The sequence below is a fragment of the Lygodium microphyllum genome, chromosome 14 (assembly GCF_053477565.2).
Source record: "Lygodium microphyllum isolate KBCC chromosome 14, Lygodium_microphyllum_v1.1.10, whole genome shotgun sequence".
In the NCBI taxonomy this organism is placed as follows: domain Eukaryota; kingdom Viridiplantae; phylum Streptophyta; class Polypodiopsida; order Schizaeales; family Lygodiaceae; genus Lygodium; species Lygodium microphyllum.
Window position 1 is genome coordinate 19,439,467 of NC_141148.1, and position 6,939 is coordinate 19,446,405.

Sequence of the window (6,939 nt, forward strand, 5' to 3'; positions counted from 1 at the left end):
AAGAGGTGTATCCAGTGGTTTGCATTTAGCCATGCCATACTTCTTCAGCATTTCCATGGCATAGTGCTTCTGCATCAGCCATAAACCATTTTCAGCTGTAACCACCTCAATGCCCAAGAAATACTTCAAATCACCTAAGTCTTTCATGTCAAATTCAGTTTTTAGCATCTTCATTACATGCTATATGCCTAAGTCATCATCACCACTGATTATCAAATCATCAACATATATGACCAGCACTACCAAGCCACTGTCAGTCTTTTTCAGAAATAGGCTATGATCAACCCTGCCAATAGTAAATCCCAAGCTTTGCAAGTAGTTACTGATCCTTGCATGCTAGACTCTTAGAGCTTGCTTCAGCCCATACAATGCTTTTTTCAGCTTGCACACATAATGCTGAAAATTAGGGTGAACATACCCTTTGGGCTGATCCATGTAGACATCCTCTGCCAATTCAGCGTTAAGAAAGGCATTCTTAACGTCCATCTACTGCAATTTCCAGCCTTTAGCAGCAGCCAAAGCAATGACAATGCGTATGGTTTCCATCTTGGCAACAGGGATGAATGTTTCATCATAATCAAGTCCATACTGTTGGGCATACCCCTTAGCAACCAGCTTGGCTTTGTACCTTTCCACACTGCCATCTGACTTGCATTTGATTTTATAGACCCATTTGTAGTCAATTGTCTTTTTCCCTTGAGTCAATGGCACAAGATCCCATGTTTTATTTCTTCATCCATAGCTGTACACCAATTCTCATCTTTTATTGCTTCAGCATATGTATCTAGTTCTTTGATCTGCATCGCTTTTGTCATGTAAGCATAGTGCTTTGCAGAGTAGCCACTGTATGTCAACCTATCAACAAGATATCTAACCCTTTGCGAGCATCTAGGCTATGGTGCGCTGCTTGATTCCCCTCTCTCATGAGGCGGACTGTACCACCCACTCTACCTCGTGCCAAGTGTATAGATAGTTGGAATACCAAGCTCACTGTCTAAAGTGTCAGCAGACTCATATCCAAAAGTCATCCTACCAAGTGTCATCATACCAAATGCATCCTCAATAGTTGTCTCTTTTCCTTTGCTATCTGTGATATCATATCTCCCCCTTATTGACATACCAGTGTTAGTGGATGGTGAGCTAGAGCTCCTCAATCTACCTATCCAAGGAGATATTGTCTAACCACTAGGACATGTCATAGCAGTACTCTACTGCAAATGAGTTGTAGATACATGAGTAGGAGGCGTATTTGATGGCACTGCAGCCGATGATACATGCCAAGAGGCCATCTCATCAAAGATAACATCCTTTCTCACCAAAGTCTCCCTAGTAGAGGGATCATAGCATTTGTATGCCTTCTTCTCCTACAAATATCCAATGAAAACACACTTATGCTTTTTTGGATCTAGCTTCTTCCTTTTCTCATCTAGGATGTGCACATAAGCAAGACAGCCAAAGACTTTCATGCGACTTACATCCAGCTTATAGCCATATAGCTTCTCAAACGGTGTCACCTCATGAATACCTGCAGTGGGAGTCCAATTCAAGATATACATGGCTATCATAACAGCCTCAGCCCAATAATAGAGCACCATCTTCTTCTCATTCATCATGGCCCAAGAAACTTCCATCAATACCCTATTCTTACGCTCAGCCACTCCATTTTGCTATGGAGTATAGCTGTAGGTAAGCTGCCTGCGTATGCCATTTTCAGCCAGAAAATTGTCACTCTTTTGACACATACTCCCCACCGCTGCCTGATCTCAAGCAAGAAATATAGCAGTCAAATTCCTTTTCAACCTGCTTTTTTTTTTTGAAAAATAGCAAACACCTCATCCTTTATCTGTAGAATATACACCCAAGTATAGGGACTGTAATCATCAATGAATGTCACATAGTACTTCAAGCCTCCCATAGATGCATATGGGCTGGCCCCCAGACATCAAAGTGCACTAACTACAATAGACGTGTACTCTGCCTTACATGCCTGACAAATGGCAACCTCAACTGCTTACCAAATTGAAAAGCATCACAGACATGACCAATGTCTGTGTATTGGAACTTGGGTAAACCTGTAACAAGCTGTTTTTTCTGCATAATTTGCAGCCTTTGAAAATTCACATGTCCCACTCTCTTATGCCAAATTTCCAAATCTCTAACAATGCCAGAACTATGGGCAAACATAGCTGAATTCAGCTCTAGCAAAGTGGCATCAAGAGTAAATATTCTGTCATTCCTATGATCACGAGCAATCAACTTGCATCCATTTCCAAACTCTTCAATAAAGCATCCATGCTATTGAACCTAACCTGCAAATTCTGCTCTATCACCGTCATCTGACCAACAAACAGTAAGTTCTTTGTTATCGATGGGACATGCAGTACATCATGCAAATTTTTCTTTCTGCCATCATGAACCACAAGAGGCACTTTGCCTTTATGCTCAATGCTATGTTGTGTGTCATCACCTGTGCATATGTAGCCATGTCTTTCAACTACCATGTCAGTGAACCAATCACCGTGAGGGGTCATGCGATTTGATGCCCCTGAATCAATGTACCATACTGCATCATCAATGGATTTTCCAACAGCCCTGTCTTTCACATATTGCATAGCAAATAGTCTATCTCCTGAAGCATCACGTACCTAACTGGATGAAGCAAAGTGTCCATGTTGTTTGCCCTTCCAATTCCCATGCTTCTTCCAACAATCCTTTGCAATATGACCATACTTTTCGTAGTAATGACAATCCTTATCCTTATTCAGATTGTCAGATGGGCGTTGCTGATGCCAAGAGCCTCTACCACGAGAGCTAGATCTCCCCCTGCCTCTGAAGTTTCCATTTCCTCTTGCATTTGATCCCTGCTGGTTATTATTTCCATAGGATGCATTTTGCTGGCCTCCTTTGCCAGAACCATAGCCTCTACCATGGTTGCCTCAATCCCATTGATTGGAATAAAAAACTGCATCCTTGCTTTTTGTACTACTAGAGCCTGTAGCCAAGCCAAGTTTGACCTCCTCATGGATAAGCAATTGAACTAGTTCATTGAAATTAGGCATTTCAGCCTGCACACACACAAAAGTATCAAAAGACTTATACTCAGGCCCCAAGCCATTCAAAGTCACAGCAACCATGTCTTCATCTTCAACCTGTGATCCAATAGATGCCAGCTAATCTGCAATGGTCTTGATCTCCGTGACATAATCCTATATAGATCTGCTCTTTCTCTCCATATTGTTAAATTTCTGCTTTAATTGGATCTTTCTGGCACTTGTGGTCATGCCATAGTACTTGATCAAGATGTCCCAAGCATCCTTAGGAGAGCTGCATTTCATTATCTGCATTATCATGGCATCTAATATACATAGAGACAGCCAGTGCAACACCCTGCGAGCTCTTTGTAGGTCTCTCTAGGAGCTCAGGTTTGGCTTCTACTCCAGTCACCAACTCTCAATATCCTTTCCCAATTAAGAAGTTCTCCATGCGGAACTTCCATATTCCAAAATTATGGCTATTCAATTTCTCCCCCACAATTTGGGTAATATTGTCTGTCCTATCAATATTTCCCATGTCGTATGCTCTACCTGACTACCTGTAAGCCAAAATCTTCCTGACAATTCAGTTTCAACCTACAACTAGTTATGACAATTTTCAGCACTCTATGTGCTGAGACAACCAGTACTTCAGTCTGAAAAAACAATGGTACATACGCCTCCTCACACTTGGAAATCACCTAGGTATTGTAGCATGCATGTATGGAATGCATTCAATGCAAAACCAGCATGTATTTGGCACCATGTTCATGTACAGTCAAGTAGCCTCTAGGCTGAAAAATAATAGTAAACAATAGGTCCTCTTTGAGCTCAATATAGAGGGTACATGCCCCAAGAACACTTACAGCAGCTCAAATATCTATCTCTACATATGGGGTTCTAGACATGTCTAATAGTCTGACATTGAGTACATCATGTACTGCAAGTACAAGTGCAGAATATTCTACCTGCAAATTTCAGTCAGCCAAGACCAACCAATCACAATGTATTCCAGTCCACAAAAACTCCTTATAGTGTCACATGAATTTTTCTATTTGATAGAAATGCATGCCTCTCATCACTAAACAGTCCCCTCTCTGCTTGGTCTCTTCTACCCTTCTCTTAGGAACATTGCTTCCATTTTTAGTATTGCAGCTCAAGCAAAATTGGATACATTCCTGTTATTTAAGAAGCCCCGAATCAATCTTCTTCCGATCAAGCACACTCCATTTCAAGAGCATCCACCATTTTGAAAATGGTCTTTGTGTGCAAGGAACTGCATATGTGTTCACAGTGCTATGTATGCTCAAGGTAGCAGGAGAGAACAATATTGGAATTTGAGAGGCAATTTGGCAGTAGTTTAAGAGGTAAAGTCTAGCTGTACATCAATTTTGGATCACTGGGTAGACTTGTCCATTGCATGAGAAGCCAGCTTTTGATGCTATTACAGCTAGCTTAAGATCGTTGAAGCTTGCTATCACACTGTCCATTGGACTTCTTTCCTTCTCATCATTTCCCTCCCAGCTGCAGTGGTAGCATTGGCTCTCATATTCACACTCAGGCGCCCGTTCATGGCCTCCTTGAACAAGAAGCATGTGTTCATAATCGGGGGATCAAGCAACATAAGGCTTGCCATAGCCAAGAGGGCTCTACAAGATGGGGCAAACGTGACACTGGTCTCAAGAAGCATGAGAAATTTGAGATTAGCTACTCTGCATAAGGTCTGACAAGGGAAGTGCAATGCAGCCCTGACAGGATAAGGTGTGAGGTAGTAGATGTGGGCAATTACGAGGTGATCTCGGCTACACTGACATCAGCATGGGAGTGGAAGCCCATAGATGTGCTAGTGTGCAATGCAGGGCTAACCAAGGGTGGGTATTTGGGGGAGGGTTCAGTGTAAGACTCGGAGATAATAATGTGGACCAACTTCATGGGCACTGTGAATCCCCTGCATGCAGCCCTGCCATAGCTCAAAGAGCGAAACCGGAGTCACCCCATCTCTCTTGTCATCACTACCTCCCTGACTTCTTTGTTCTTTATGTATGAGCATTGCACGTATTTTGCAACAAAATATGCTGTGAGAGGACTTGTAGAGGGTCTCAAATTCGAGCTCCTACCATATAAGAATATCAGGCTCAACTTGATTTGATCGAGCTTTAGCAGCACCCTTTTTTTTAGATGAAGCTGACAAAGACAAGGAAATCAAAGCTTTGATACCATGTTTCAAGTAAGAGAAGGGTTGGAGCTTAATAGTGTAGAGCAAAGAGCTCACATAGACACACAATCATTATTCTCAATCATCACTCAAAAGAGTACAACCTAAGGTCACACTAGGACCATTCACACCAAAGACAGCTAAGTAGAGCTTGAAGTCTAACATAAATTAGTTGCATAGTAATATAATTCGATGTCTAAAAGATGAAAGAAAAATTACACTTATGATTTTTGATTTTCCTAGAATAAAGTTTTCAAAAAAACAATCAGCATGATACTTAGGACATAGCTAATTGAAAATTGATCTTTCTAGATAGCGTTGAAAGTTCGTCGCACATCATCGACTAAACCATGGAATATGAGTAGAATAAAATACAAATTATTTTCTTACTAAAAACACATGCAATGTTAATATTAATTATTATATTGGTGAGAGCGTCAATATCATGAGTTAACCCACATATGAATTAGTAATAAAACCTAACCTAAAATATCGAGAATGTTGAAGCAATAACAACTATGAAATACTTGATACCCCTAAAACTATTAGATATCAGGAAATTAAATAAATATCGGAAGTCTATAAGACTTGTTGGACATTGATAAGAATTTGTCGATACAGATTCTAGAGTCTAAACAAACTTGGAAAAGCATTTGAAATCATGCTAAGTGTGGGCTAGGGTAGGGCAGTGATGAATTGCCTACCATAGGTATAAATGCCCATATTATCTTTTAGGGCGGAAATACCAAATTCTTCATATGGATAAAATAGACTTCAAATTTGTGAAATAGCTTACGGATCCTGAAAAAAAAGAGTTGCAAGTAGGAAACAAAAGTCTAAGAATAAGGTGGTACCTTAAAAGAGAAACCTTATATTTAGGTGGGGTGCTTCCTATGCTAAAGACACTTTTTGTTGTTTCTTTTGATTTGTGCATGCATTGATGGTTGCATAGGAAAGATTGATTGTGCTTGCAGCACTTAGATCTGATTGTAAATATATAATTAGGATAATAAGAGGAAAGATCGTGTTATGTCTCCCCCACTGCTAGACGCGAAACCCTCATCCAAGGGGAATTGGTTTTGTACCACCGCAAGGAGCTTTGGACCAGCTGCCCCGATGATAAGAGGTCACTTAGTGAGAAATCCGTTAGGCAGGAGGAGGCACTAGTGCCAAGTGGCTCCAATCGTAAATCTCTCGATCGCTCCTAGGATATGCCTGACCCTCACACAAATCAGGATGGGATCCTGGAGTCCCCGGTATACTAGTGAAGGGACGGAAATCTTGGAGGGTGTTTTTTCTTCTGCATAGACAGAAGGGATTTTTCAATGAACGGAGGTCTACCTTCTGCGTAGGTAGAAGGGGAAAATCGTTGTAAATAACTTTGCAAAATAATAAATAAATATGTTTTGCCAAAAGATTGTTTTCTTTATCTTTGTGTCGTAAATTTATGTAAAGGAACCTGTGATAGAATGGGTTAATTAGCAAAGTTGCTTTCATATGTCATAACCTAATGTGATAGGTAATTAGAAAACTAAAGAAAACCATTTGTGGAAAGCAGGTGGATGAGATCCCTAATGGATCCGTCCTATGGATGGGTGGTCCTAGTAAGTTGGGAGCTTCTCTTAAGAGATTGAACGAAATGTTAATTAGGAAAAATTACCTAGAGCTGAGCGTTGACTTACCTAGGGTCAG

At 40.7% G+C, this 6,939-nt stretch overlaps 1 pseudogene; it reads left to right on the forward strand.

Moving 5' to 3' along the window:
• Positions 1–4,330: 4,330 nt before the first annotated feature.
• On the forward strand, positions 4,331–5,263 carry LOC148025385 (3-dehydrosphinganine reductase TSC10A-like; annotated as a pseudogene).
• Positions 5,264–6,939: the final 1,676 nt, after the last annotated feature.